Below are 14,324 nucleotides of genomic sequence, written 5' to 3' on the forward strand. Positions count from 1 at the left end.
TCGACCGTTTAACTTAAAAAAAACCTAAACCTTATACTGGATGACCACCCCATACGCGTGGCCGCCTTGCCCTGCCGAACCGCCGTCTCCGTCGGTGCCGTTATCGTCGTCCCTCCAGCGGCAAAACAGCGCCTGAGGGCCGCGGCAACTTTGCCCGGCGGCTGCGGTGATGATCTTGGCAAGCTCGCCGTCAAGGCGGCGGCGGCGCCTAGCAGCCGTCTCCGCAGTGGTGACAGAGCGGTCGAGCGCCCACGCGGCAGTGAGATCGGGGTCGTTGTGGACCTACTCCGGCGCCACGCCCGTCTTGACAAACTTTGAGCGGCGACCGACATTGCGCCGGTTTAACCTCGCTTGCCGCTGCGCAACGCGCTTTTCTTCGGATACCACGGCCCAAGAGCCGGAGGCACCGCTGTAACCGCCGCCTCCGAGATAGTGGAGGATGCGGCCACGCGTCTTGGCGATCGCGGGCGGTAGCTCCTCCTTCACGCGGCGTTGCCGCCGTGGTGGCGATGATGACCCGTCGATCCGTGCGTAGCGGCTGTGCGGCTCCTCCTTCACACGGCGGAGGCGCTAGAGGGACGTCGGCTCTTGCTTCAATGTGGCTTAAATAGCCACGGCGGAGGGGCGGTCAGCCCGCTTCAATGTGGGGCAGCGACCGGAGTTGGTTTCTCGGGACGCAGCAGCCGCATTAAAGCGGCGACAACGCCTGAGAAGTTGCTTCTGTCTGCGCCGCCTTCCCGCCCAGTCAAATCGCGGTATCAATGTCTGCATACTCTGGGACGGCATAAATACGGCGCTGCAAGCGGCGCAAGGTGTGGGATGGAAAGCGCGCGACGAGCAGATGTTGTTTTTTGGTGCGACAGGGCGGTCGGGAGTGGGTCTGGGAGCAGTCCGGACTCCCACAAGCCTCCCCTGCTTTTGTCTTTGGTTTGCGGGAAAAATCGTGTCCAGATCGCTCCGCAGACTGATACATAACCGCATTGGATGGCTTTCACGATTCAATCAACGTGGTCCGAACAGTTGCAGGAAGTTTAGGGTGTGTTCGGTTGCTGTCATGGGATAGAATGTCATGGGTCCGACCCATTCCAAAAGCCCATTCCCGTGTTCAGTTAGCCGAAGGGCCCAGAACCCACCAGTCCCAGAAAACCGAATATTCGGTGATTATGTGGAACCGACGCATACCTCCAAATTGGCCGGACGACAGAGAACGAGCCCTCGAGCCCCCGTTCCCCTCGCACGCAGCCCCCCTCCCGCATCTCAGCGCCGCCAACCTCCCACATCTCTCCCTCTCTCGATCTGCCACTCCTCCCTCTCCAGCGCCGATTCCCTCTCCTCCCCGTCGTCTCTTCCCTCTCCAACGCCGATTCCCTCTCCTCCCCGTCGTCTCTCCCCAGATGGCGCACATCTGCAGCTCGGCGGCGACCTAGGACCGGGTGGAGACCTACCTGGCAGCGGCAGGAGAGGAAGGAGCGGCCGGAGGTGTGCCTACAGATCTGGATTGGCGGCTAGCAATGAAGCCAAGGTATGGTTCCTACTCCTTTGTATACGCTTGATGGGTACAATGGATTGATGGCAGATTTTTATTTCCTGTGTGTGCCATGTTCCTCCTCTATTTGTTCCATATATATGTGATGCGCCTACTGTGTAGATCTATGATTACCCAAAAAAATTTAATAAGTGATGTTGTGTACTCACCAGATCCATGGTTACAAGTAATTAGTAGTCATATATTTTTGACTGTATGCATCACTTGTAGATGGTCAGCAAGATGAACAAAAGAAAAAGGATGGCTAGGGGAGCAGCTGTTTTTGTTGCACTAGCTGCAATGGCAGTCATTGTTCGGGCAATTATAAGGAAGATGAGACCACGTATTACCTATGGCCCAATGCATGAAAGAGATCGAATCAGATATGACTATCTAAACCAGAAAATTTGGCAAAGCGATGTGTTATGCAAAAACATGCTAAGGTTTGAAAGAGCAGCGTTCTTTTGCTTGTGTGGCATGTTGAGGGATCGCAACTTGCTACAAGATAGTCCACATCTTAGTGTGGAGCAACAATTGGCAATGTTTTTGCACACAATTGTGCATAACCTTCGGAATAGGGTTGTTTCTGCCAATTTTGGTAGATCATATGGCACAACAAGCATCTATTTTAGAAAGGCTCTTCATGCCATAGGCGAGCTTCGTAATGATTATATAAGGCCACCATCATTGGAAATGTTGGGGAACGTAGTAATTTCAAAAAAATTCCTATGCACACGCAAGATCATGGTGATGCATAGCAACAAGAGGGGAGAGTGTTGTCTACGTACCCTCGTAGACCGAAGCGGAAGCGTTGACGCAACGTAGAGGAAGTAGTCGTACGTCTTCCCGATCCGACCGATCCAAGCACCGTTACTTCGGCACCTCCGAGTTCTTGGCACACGTTCAGCTCGATGACGATCCCCGGGCTCCGATCCAGCAAAGCGTCGGGGAGGAGTTCCGTCAGCACGACGGCGTGGTGACGATCTTGATGTTCTATCGTTGCAGGGCTTCGCCTAAGCACTGCAACAATATGACCGAGGTGGAATATGGTGGAGGGGAGCACCGCACACGGCTAAGGAACGATCACGAAGATCAACTTGTGTCTCTAGGGGGTGCCCCTGCCTCTGTATATAAAGGCTCAAAAGGGGGGGGCGGCCAAGAGGAGGCGAGTAGGACTCCCCCCCTTTCCTAGTTGGAATAGGATTCGTGGAGGGGGGAGAGAGGAGGAAGGGGGGCCGGCCCCCTCTCCTTGTCCTATTTGGACCAAGGGGGGAGAGGCACGCGGCCCATCTCTGGCCATCTCTCTTCTCTTCCACTAAGGCCCACTAAGGCCCATATACCTCCCAGGGGGTTCCAGTAACCTCCCGGTACTCCGGTAAAATCCCGATTTCACCCGGAACACTTCCGATATCCAAACATAGGCTTCCAATATATCAATCTTTATGTCTCGACCATTTCGAGACTCCTCGTCATGTCCGTGAACACATCCGGGACTCCGAACAACCTTCGGTACATCAAAACGCATAAACTCATAATATAATTGTCATCGAAACCTTAAGCGTGCGGACCCTACGGGTTCGAGAACAATGTAGACATGACCGAGACACGTCTCCGATCAATAACCAATAGCGGAACCTGGATGCTCATATTGGCTCCTACATTTTCTACGAAGATCTTTATCGGTCAGACCGCATAACAACATACGTTGTTCCCTTTGTCATCGGTATGTTACTTGCCCGAGATTCGATCGTCGGTATCTCAATACCTAGTTCAATCTCATTACCGGCAAGTCTCTTTACTCGTTTCATAATACATCATCTCGCAACCAACTCATTAGTTGAAATGCTTGCAAGGCTTATGTGATGTGCATTACCGAGAGGGCCCAGAGATACCTCTCCGACATTCGGAGTGACAAATCCTAATCTTGAAATACGCCAACCCAACATGTACCTTTGGAGACACCTGTAGAGCTCCTTTATAATCACCCAGTTACGTTGTGACGTTTGGTAGCACACAAAGTGTTCCTCCGGCAAACGGGAGTTGCATAATCTCATATTCATAGGAACATGTATAAGTCATGAAGAAAGCAATAGCAACATACTAAACGATTGGGTGCTAAGCTAATGGAATGGGTCATGTCAATCAGATCATTCAACTAATGATGTGATCCCGTTAATCAAATAACAACTCTTTGTCCATGGTTAGGAAACATAACCATATTTGATTAACGAGCTAGTCAAGTAGAGGCATACTAGTGACACTCTGTTTGTCTATGTATTCACACATGTATTATGTTTCCGGTTAATACAATTCTAGCATGAATAATAAACATTTGTCATGATATAAAGAAATAAATAATAACTTTATTATTGCCTCTAGGGCATATTTCCTTCAGTCTCCCACTTCCACTAGAGTCAATAATCTAGATCACATCGCCATGTGATTTAACATCAATAGTTCACATCTTTATGTGATTGGTTCACATCTCCATGTGACTAACACCCAAAGGGTTTACTAGATTCAATAATCTAGTTCACATCGCTATATGATTAAGACCCCAAAAGTGATCATGTTTTTCTTGTGAGAGAAGTTTAGTCAACGGGTCTGCCACATTCAGATCCGCATGTATTTTGCAAATTTCTATGTCAACAATGCTCTGCATGGAGCTACTCTAGCTAATTGCTCCCACTTTCAATATGTATCCAGATTGAGACTTAGAGTCATCTGGATCAGTGTCAAAACTTGCATCGACGTAACCCTTTACGACGAACCTTTTGTCACCTCCGTAATCGAGAAACATATCCTTATTCCAGTAAGGATAATTTTGACCGCTGTCCATTGATCTACTCCTAGATCACTATTGTACTCCCTCTCTTAACACAGTGTATGGTATACAATAGATCTGGTACACAGCATGGCATACTTTATAGAACCTATGACTGAGGCATAGGGAATGACTTTCATTCTCTTTCTATCTTCTGCCGTGGTCGGGCTTTGAGTCTTACTCAAGTTCACACCTTGTAACACAGGCAAGAAACTTTTTCTTTGACTGTTCCATTTTGAACTACTTCAAAATCTTGTCAAGGTATGTACTCATTGAAAAAACTTATCAAGCGTCTTAATCTATCTCTATAGATCTTGATACTCAATATGTAAGCAGCTTCACCGAGGTCTTTCTTTGAAAAACTCCTTTCAAACACTCCTTTATGCTCTGCAGAATAATTCTACATTATTTTCGATCAACAATATGTCATTCACATATACTTATCAGAAATGTTGTAGTGCTCCCACTCACTTTCTTGTAAATACAGACTTCATCGCAAGTCTGTATAAAACTATATGCTTTGATCAACTTATCAAAGCGTATATTCCAACTCCGATATGCTTGCACCAGTCCATAAATGGATCGCTGGAGTTTGCATATTTTGTTAGCACCTTTAGGATTGACAAAACCATCTTGTTGCATCACATACAACTCTTCTTTAATAAATTCATTAAGGAATGCAGTTTTGTTTATCCATTTGCCAGATTTCATAAAATGCGGCAATTACTAACATGATTCGGACGGACTTAAGCATAGATACGAGTGAGAAACTCTCATTGTAGTCAACACCTTGAACTTGTCGAAAACCTTTTGCGACAATTCTAGCTTTGTAGATAGCAACACTACTATCCGTGTCCGTCTTCCTCTTGAAGATCCATTTATTATCAATGGCTTGCCGATCCTCGGGCAAGTCCACCAAAGTCCACACTTTGTTCTCATACATGGATCCTATCTCAGATTTCATGGTCTCAAGCCATTTATCAGAATCTGGGCTCATCATCGCTTCCTCATAGTTCGTAGGTTCGTCATGGTCAAGTAACATGACCTCCAGAATAGGATTACCGTACCACTCTGGTGCGGATCTCACTCTGGTTTACCTACGAGATTCGGTAGTAACTTGATCTGAAGTTACATGATCATCATCATTAGCTTCCTCGCTAATTGGTGTAGGTGTCACAGAAACTGGTTTCTGTGATGTACTACTTTCCAACAAGGGAGCAGGTACAGTTACCTCATCAAGTTCTACTTTCCTCCCACTCACTTCTTTCGAGAGAAAATCCTTCTCTAGAAAGGATCCATTCTTAGCAACGAATGTTATTGCCTTCGGATCTGTGATAGAAGGTGTACCCAACAGTCTCCTTTGGGTATCCTATGAAGACATATTTCTCTGATTTGGGTTTGAGCTTATCGGGATGAAACTTTTTCATATAAGCATCATAGTCCCAAACTTTAAGAAACGACAACTTTAGTTTCTTGCCAAAACACAGTTCAGATTGTGTCGTCTCAACGGACTTAGATGGTGCCCTTTTTAACGTGAATGCAGTTGTCTCTAATGCATAACCCCAAAACGATAGTGGTAGATCGGTAAGAGACATCATAGATTGTACTATATCCAATGAAGTACAGTTATGACGTTCGGACACACCATTATGCTGTGATGTTCCAGGTGGCATGAATTTGTGAAACTATTTCACATTGTTTTAAATGAAGACCAAACTCGTAACTCAAATATTTGTCTCCGCGATCAGATCGTAGAAACCTTATTTTCTTGTCACGATGATTTTCCACTTCACTCTGAAATTCTTTGATCTTTTCAAATGTTTCAGACTTATGTTTCATCAAGTAGATATACCCATATTTGCTCAAATCATCTGTGAAGGTCAGAAAATAACGATACCCGCCGCGAGCCTTAACACTCATCGGATCGCATACATCAGTATGTATTATTTCCAATAAGTCAGTTGCTCGCTCCATTGTTCCGGAGAATGGAGTTTTAGTCATCTTGCCCATGAGGCATGGTTCGCAAGCATTAAGTGATTCCAAAAGCCCATCAGCATGGAGTTTTTCATGCGCTTTACATCAATATGACCTAAACGGCAGTGCCACAAATAAGTTGCACTATCATTATTAACTTTGCACCTTTTGGTTTCAATATTATGAATATGTGTATCACTACGATCGAGATCCAACGAACCATTTTCATTGGGTGTGTAACCATATAAGGTTTTATTCATGTAAACAGAACAACAATTTATTCTCTTACTTAAATGAATAACTGTATTGCAATAAACATGATCAAATCATATTCATGCTCAACACCAAATAACACTTATTTAGGTTCCACACTAATCCCGAAAGTATAGGGAGTGTGCGATGATGATCATATCAATCTTGGAACCACTTCCAACTCTCATCGTCACTTCACCCTTAACTAGTCTCTGTTCATTCTGCAACTCCCGTTTCGAGTTACTACTCTTAGCAACTGAACCAGTACCAAATACCGAGGGGTTGCTACGAACACTGGTAAAATACATATCAATAATCTGTATATCAAATATAATTTTGTTCACTTTGCCATCCTTCTTATCCGCTAAATACTTGGGGCAGTTCCGCTTCCAGTGACCAATCCCTTTGCAGTAGAAGCACTCAGTCTCAGGCTTAGGTCCAGACTTGGGCTTCTTTACTTGAGCAGCAACTCGCTTGCCGTTCTTATTGAAGTTCCCCTTCTTCCCTTTGCCCTTTTCTTGAAACTAGTAGTCTTGTCAACCATCAACACTTGATATTTTTCTTGATTTCTACCTTCATCGATTTCATCATCATGAAAAGCTCAGGAATCATTTTCGTCATCCCTTGCATACTATAGTTCATCACGGAGTTCTACTAACTTGGTGATGGTGACTAAAGAATTCTGTCAATCACTATCTTATCTGGAAGATTAACTCCCACTTGATTCAAGTGATTGTAGTACCTAGACAATCTGAGCACATGCTCACTAGTTGAGTGATTCTCCTCCATCTTTTAGCTATAGAACTTGTTGGAGACTTCATATCTCTCAACTCGGGTATTTGCTTGAAATATTAACTTCAACTCCTGGAACATCTCATATGGTCCATGACGTTCAAAACGTCTTTGAAGTCCCGATTCTAAGCCATTAAGCATGGTGCACTAAACTATCAAGTAGTCATCATATTGAGCTAGCCAAACGTTCATAACGTGTGTATCTGCTCCTGCAATAGGTCTGTCACCTAGCGGTGCATCAAGAACATAATTTTTCTGTGCAGCAATGAGGATAAACCTCAGATCACGGATCCAATCCGCATCATTGCTACTAACATCTTTCAACACAATTTTTCTCTAGGAACATATCAAAATAAACATATGAAAGAAATAACGCGAGCTATTGATCTACAACATAGATATGCTAATACTACCAGGACTAAGTTCATGATAAATTAAAGTTCAATTAATCATATTACTTAAGAACTCCCACTTAGATAGATATCCCTCTAATCCTCTAAGTGATTACGTGATCCAAATTAACTAAACCATGTCCGATCATCACGTGAGATGGAGTAGTTTCATTGGTGAACATCACTATGTTGATCATATCTACTATATGATTCACGCTCGACCTTTCGGTCTCCGTGTTCCGAGGCCATATCTGTATATGCTTGGCTCGTCAAGTATAACCTGAGTATTCCGCGTGTGCAACTGTTTTGCACCCGTTGTATTTGAACGTAGAGCCTATCACACCCGATCATCACGTGGTGTCTCAGCACGAAGAACTTTCGCAACGGTGCATACTCAGGGAGAACACTTCTTGATAATTTAGTGAGAGATCATCTTATAATGCTACCGTCAATCAAAGCAAGATAAGATGCATAAAAGATAAACACCACATGCAATCAATATAAGTGATATGATATGGCCATCATCATCTTGTGCTTGTGATCTCCATCTCCGAAGCACCATCGTGATCACCATCGTTACCGGCGCGACACCTTGATCTCCATCGTAGTATCGTTGTCGTCTCGCCAATCTTATGCTTCCACGACTATCGCTACCGCTTAGTGATAAAGTAAAGCATTACAGTGCGATTGCATTGCATACAATAAAGCGACAACCATATGGCTCCTGCCAGTTGCCGATAACTCGGTTACAAAACATGATCATCTCATACAATAAAATTTAGCATCATGTCTTGACCATATCACATCACAACATGCCCTGCAAAAACAAGTTAGACGTCCTCTACTTTGTTGTTGCAATTTTTACGTGGCTGCTACGGGCTTAAGCAAGAACCAATCTTACCTACGCATCAAAACCACAACGATAGTTTGTCAAGTTGGTGCTGTTTTAACCTTCGCAAGGACCGGGCGTAGCCACACTCAGTTCAACTAAAGTTGGAGAAACTGTCACCCGCAAGCCACCTATGTGCAAAGCACGTCGGGAGAACCGGTCTCGTGTAAGCGTACGTGTAATGTCGGTCCGGGCCGCTTCGTCCAACAATACCGCCGAACCAAAGTATGACATGCTGGTAAGCAGTATGACTTATATCTCCCACAACTCACTTGTGTTCTACTCGTGCATATAACATCAAACCATAAAAACCTAGGCTCTGATACCACTGTTGGGGAACGTAGTAATTTAAAAAAAATTCCTACGCACACGCAAGATCATGGTGATGCATAGCAACGAGAGGGGAGAGTGTTGTCTACGTACCCTCGTAGACCGAAGCGGAAGCGTTGACGCAACATAGAGGAAGTAGTCGTACGTCTTTCCAATCCGACCGATCCCAGCACCGTTACTCCGGCACCTCCGAGTTCTTGGCACACGTTCAGCTCGATGACTATCCCCGGGCTCCGATCCAGCAAAGCGTCGGGGAGGAGTTCCGTCAGCACGACGGCGTGGTGACGATCTTGATGTTCTACCGTCGCAGTGCTTCGCCTAAGCACTGCAACAATATGACCGAGGTGGAATATGGTGGAGGGGAGCACCGCACACGGCTAAGGAACGATCACGAAGATCAACTTGTGTCTCTAGGGGGTGCCCCTACCTCCGTATATAAAGGCTCAAAAGGGGGGGCGGCCAAGAGGAGGCGCGCCAGGAGAGAGGAGGAAGGGGGGCCGGCCCCCTCTCCTTGTCCTATTCGGACCAAGGGGGGGAGAGGCGCGCGGCCCATCTCTGGCCATCTCTCTTCTCTTCCACTAAGGCCCACTAAGGCCCATATACCTCCCGGGGGGTTTCGGTAACCTCCCGGTACTCCGGTAAAATCCCGATTTCACCCGGAACACTTCCGATATCCAAACATAGGCTTCCAATATATCAATCTTTATGTCTCAACCATTTCGAGACTCCTCGTCATGTCCGTGAACACATCCGGGACTCCGAACAACCTTCGGTACATCAAAACGCAAAAACTCATAATATAATTGTCATCGAAACCTTAAGCGTGCGGACCCTACGGGTTCGAGAACAATGTAGACATGACCGAGACACGTCTCCGGTCAATAACCAATAGCGGAACCTGGATGCTCATATTGGCTCCTACATTTTCTACGAAGATCTTTATCGGTCAGACCGCATAACAACATACGGTGTTCCCTTTGTCATCGGTATGTTACTTGTCCGAGATTCGATCATCGGTATCCAATACCTAGTTCAATCTCGTTACCGGCAAGTCTCTTTACTCTTTCCGTAATACATCATCCCGCAACTAACTCATTAGTTGCAATGCTTGCAAGGCTTAAGTGATGTGCATTACCGAGAGGGCCCAGAGATACCTCTCCGACATTCGGAGTGACAAATCCTAATCTCGAAATACGCCAACCCAACACGTACCTTTGGAGACACCTGTAGAGCTCCTTTATAATCACCCAGTTACGTTGTGACGTTTGGTAGCACACAAAGTGTTCCTCCGGCAAACGGGAGTTGCATAATCTCATATTCATAGGAACATGTATAAGTCATGAATAAAGCAATAGCAACATACTAAACGATCGGGTGTTAAGCTAATGGAATGAGTCATGTCAATCAGATCATTCAACTAATGATGTGATCCCGTTAATCAAATAACAACTCTTTGTCCATGGTTAGGAAACATAACCATCTTTGATTAATGAGCTAGTCAAGTAGAGGCATACTAGTGACACTCTGTTTGTCTATGTATTCACACATGTATTATGTTTCCGGTTAATACAATTCTAGCATGAATAATAAACATTTATCATGATATAAGGAAATAAATAATAACTTTATTATTGCCTCTAGGGCATATTTCCTTCAGGAAACCCCCGCAAAAATTATAGGAAATCATCGATTTGACCCATATTTTAAGGTAATTTCAGAGACTATTCCTTAGCTATCTAGGCTATATGATATACCATTTAATACTGGTCTCTATATAGGATTGTATTGGAGCTATCGATGGTACACAGGTGCGAGCAGGGGTTACCAAAGATGTGGAGCCTTCTTTTCGTGGTAGGAAGGCCTTTACCACTCAAAATGTGATGGCAGCAGTAGATTTTGACCTCTGCTTCACATATGTGTTGGCTGGTTGGGAAGGGTCCGCACACGACGCGACCGTCTTAGCTGATGCATTAACTCGTGAGAGAGGCTTACAAGTACCACCTGGTAAGACGTTGACCTAGATAGAAATTGTCCATTTGTTACTGCCTTACGAAACCATTGTAACCAATATTTATTTTTATTTTTTAGGAAAGTACTACCTAGTTGATGCCGGTTATGGAGCCAAGCCTGGGTTCTTACCACCTTTTCGTGGCATGAGGTATCATTTGAATGAGTGGGGCAACAATCCGGTCCAAAATGACAAGGAGCTATTCAACCTTAGGCACTCATCTCTACGGGTGACGGTAGAGAGGGCTTTTGGATCTCTCAAGAGGCGTTTCAAAATTTTAGATGATGCCAAACCATTCTTCACTTTTCCGGTCCAAGTTGACATTGTTATAGCTTGTTGTGTTCTTCATAATTATGCACTATCACAAGGGATTGATGAATTCATTATACCGGAAGTGACATGGACCACCCAACCAATTCGAACATCAAGGCAACAATTAAGTGACAATAGGGCCTTGGTAGACCATAGGCTACAAATTGCTGCCCAAATGTGGGAAGATAGGCAACTTATGTATGCCAATTTATGAGTGCAGTGCACTATGTATTTGTAATGTTTATGCAACTACCTTTGCATTCATTTGATGGCTGGACAGATTGTGGTATTTGTTATGTCAAACCATGTATTTGTGATGATTTCATCATTTTTATTGCAACATTTTGATGGCTGGACAGATTGTGGTATTTATTATGTCAAATCATATATTTGTGATGATTTCATCCTTTTTATTGCAACATTTTGATGGCTGGACTGACTGTGGTATTTATTATGTCAAACCATATATTTGTGATGATTTCATCCATTCTTTTGCAATTTTTTGATGACTGGACAGAAATGGACAATGTTGAAGTTACCGCTGCAAGTGGAAACTCCGGGAAAAGTGGGGTCATTGTATGGACCACTTCCATGACCAACAGTATGCTAGGTTTTTTGGCTGACCTTGTTGCTAAAGGGAAGAGAACTTCTAGTGGATTCAGGGAGACACATCTCAAACAATGTGCTGCTGTTTTGAACAAGCAATTCAAGCTAACTATCACCTCTGATCAAGTTAGAAACCATCTCAAGAAGTGGAGGAAGATTTGGGTCAGGGTTGTCAATTTGAAGAATTTAAGTGGAGCTCTATGGGATGAAGATACTTGCACAATTAGGCTCAGCGATGAGCACTATGCAGGTCATTGTATGGTAAGCTTCTTATAGTATGAACGATATCATCTCATTTTCTGCCTTCATTATGCTAATGACTTGCAAATTTTTTGTAGACCCACAAACCTGATGCTCCCTTCTTGAATAACCCAATTGAACACTATCATGCTATGGCGACCATTTTTGGAACAACCGGGGCTAAAGGGATGAATGCAAGGTCTGGAAATGATCTCCTTTCTATTGGCGTCGATGATAAGGAGAATGGTGAGGTGAATGGTGAGATCAACACGTCACCGCAAGTTGGTGAGTCTTCTGACCCCAAAGGACCACCAAAAAAGAAGGCCAAGGTGGTGAAAGTTCTAGAGGATCCACTAGGTGCCATTCTCAAAGATGGATTTAAACTTGTGGCTGAAGCTCTTGTGAAATCTGGTGGAGATGATGATGATATATCCGATGACCTTTGGGATGTAATCTCTTGTTTGAAATAATTTGATGAAGAGCACCTTGCCCATTACTATGCTCATCTTGTTGACAATCCCAAGACTGCAAGGGCCTTCATGAAGCTTTCCAAAACCAACAAATCCGTTTAGGTGAGTAGGTATGTGAAGAAGAACGTCTAAATTTGATATGGTTGTCAAGTATGTGAACTTGACATGTATGGCTGTAGTGCCATTGGGTTGCTTTTGGATGTTTGGTATGTGAACATGTATGGCTGTAGTACCATTGGGTTGCTTTTGGATGTTTGGTGTGTGAACATGTATGAGTGTAGTGCACTTTCCTTGGTTATTTGTATGTGAAAGACATGTACTGCCTATTTGTATGTAAAAGACATGTACGTGCTGATTGCTTTTGGATATACCAAATGAACTTACTACATGATTGTCATCTTATGATATTGCTGGAAATTGTGTTCTTTGTCAATATATATAGTTATGTTGTTTTTTTCTTGAAAATACAAACGAAATGCTGCCGAAAATTTGAATTTTTGTTCTTTCATTCTTCCAAACCAAACACTGGAATGGAACCAACCCGTTCTACTTTTTTGCACCTATCAAACACAAGAACGGAACCGACCCGTTCCTCTGGAATGGAACCATTCCATTTCGTGACAGTTGGTTCCTCAACCAAACACACCCTTACTGATCCGCCTCGGAGATGCCATAACAACGTCTAGAACACGATTGCAGGAGTCTATCTAATATCGTTTCGAGTTTACTGCACGAATGTTGTGTGTAATTGATTAACTGGTTGATGCACGAGACGCTGAGGGCGTGTGCGTGCGTGCTAATTTCAATTGAGAATTCTGCCTTTTCGTATATCACCCATCATGATTGTTGTTGGGTTATGCCGCGCTTGCATCTTTCTACACGATGGAGATGGAAACCAGGAAAAGAGATGTGCCGGTGCCGGCTAGCAATGGTGGCTAAGCTAGGCCTAGGCCTAGGTCACCCATGTTGGTGTGCATAAGGGCATCTTCAGCCGTTGGATTTTCAGGAGGGGCAAAAAATCACCTCTGGGAACGCACCGGCGCTAAACTGCGCATTGAGGGCGTGATGCCCCCCAGTCGCGGCCCCCACGGATTTTTAAAATGTTTAAATTCGGCGCAAACACAACGCAAATACTGGCGAGTTCGTTCAAATTTAAACATATTTTACAAAAAAAAAACTATCGCGGGCTACCCCGCCGTCTCCCTCGCCGCCCGCCCACGCGGTTCTACATGCCGAGGAGGCTGTAGAACCGCGTGTAGTCACCGCCGCCGTCGTCGTCGTCATCGCCCCCGCCTATGCCTCCGCCGTCCCTGCTGCATCCCTCCCCCGGTTGGCGCGGCGGGTTGGACGGTCCGGAGGCGTCGTCGTCGTCGCTATCGAGGACGACGACACCGTCCTCGTCCTCGCGCCCACGTTTGCGGGCGGCGATCTCCTCCAGGGCCCGGCGCGGCCGGATCATCTCCTCGCGCAGGTAGTCGTCGCGCGACCACCGCATGGCGTCCTCGTCGGAGAAGCCGCGCCGGGCTATCTCCTCGTACTCCGGGGGGAGGCTGGACTCCACCTTGGGCTCGACGAGGGCGCCGGAGCTGCGGGTACGCGCGCTGACAGGCGTGTCCTGGGGCTCCGGCTTGACGGGGCGGAGGTGGAGGCAGGGAGAGCCGCAGGAGCTGCGGGTACGCGCGCTGACAGGCGTGTCCTGGGGCTCCGGCT

General features: G+C 45.4%; 1 pseudogene across 1 annotated transcript; it reads left to right on the plus strand.

Moving 5' to 3' along the window:
- Nucleotides 1-1,039: 1,039 nt before the first annotated feature.
- On the plus strand, nucleotides 1,040-12,746 carry LOC125507329 (uncharacterized; annotated as a pseudogene). The gene is made up of 3 exons (XR_015603565.1): nucleotides 1,040-1,522; nucleotides 11,816-12,165; nucleotides 12,243-12,746. The product of XR_015603565.1 is annotated as an uncharacterized LOC125507329 (transcript).
- Nucleotides 12,747-14,324: the final 1,578 nt, after the last annotated feature.

Source organism: Triticum urartu, chromosome 5A (assembly GCF_056163025.1).
Source record: "Triticum urartu cultivar PI428250 chromosome 5A, HENAU_Tu73, whole genome shotgun sequence".
Taxonomy (NCBI): domain Eukaryota; kingdom Viridiplantae; phylum Streptophyta; class Magnoliopsida; order Poales; family Poaceae; genus Triticum; species Triticum urartu.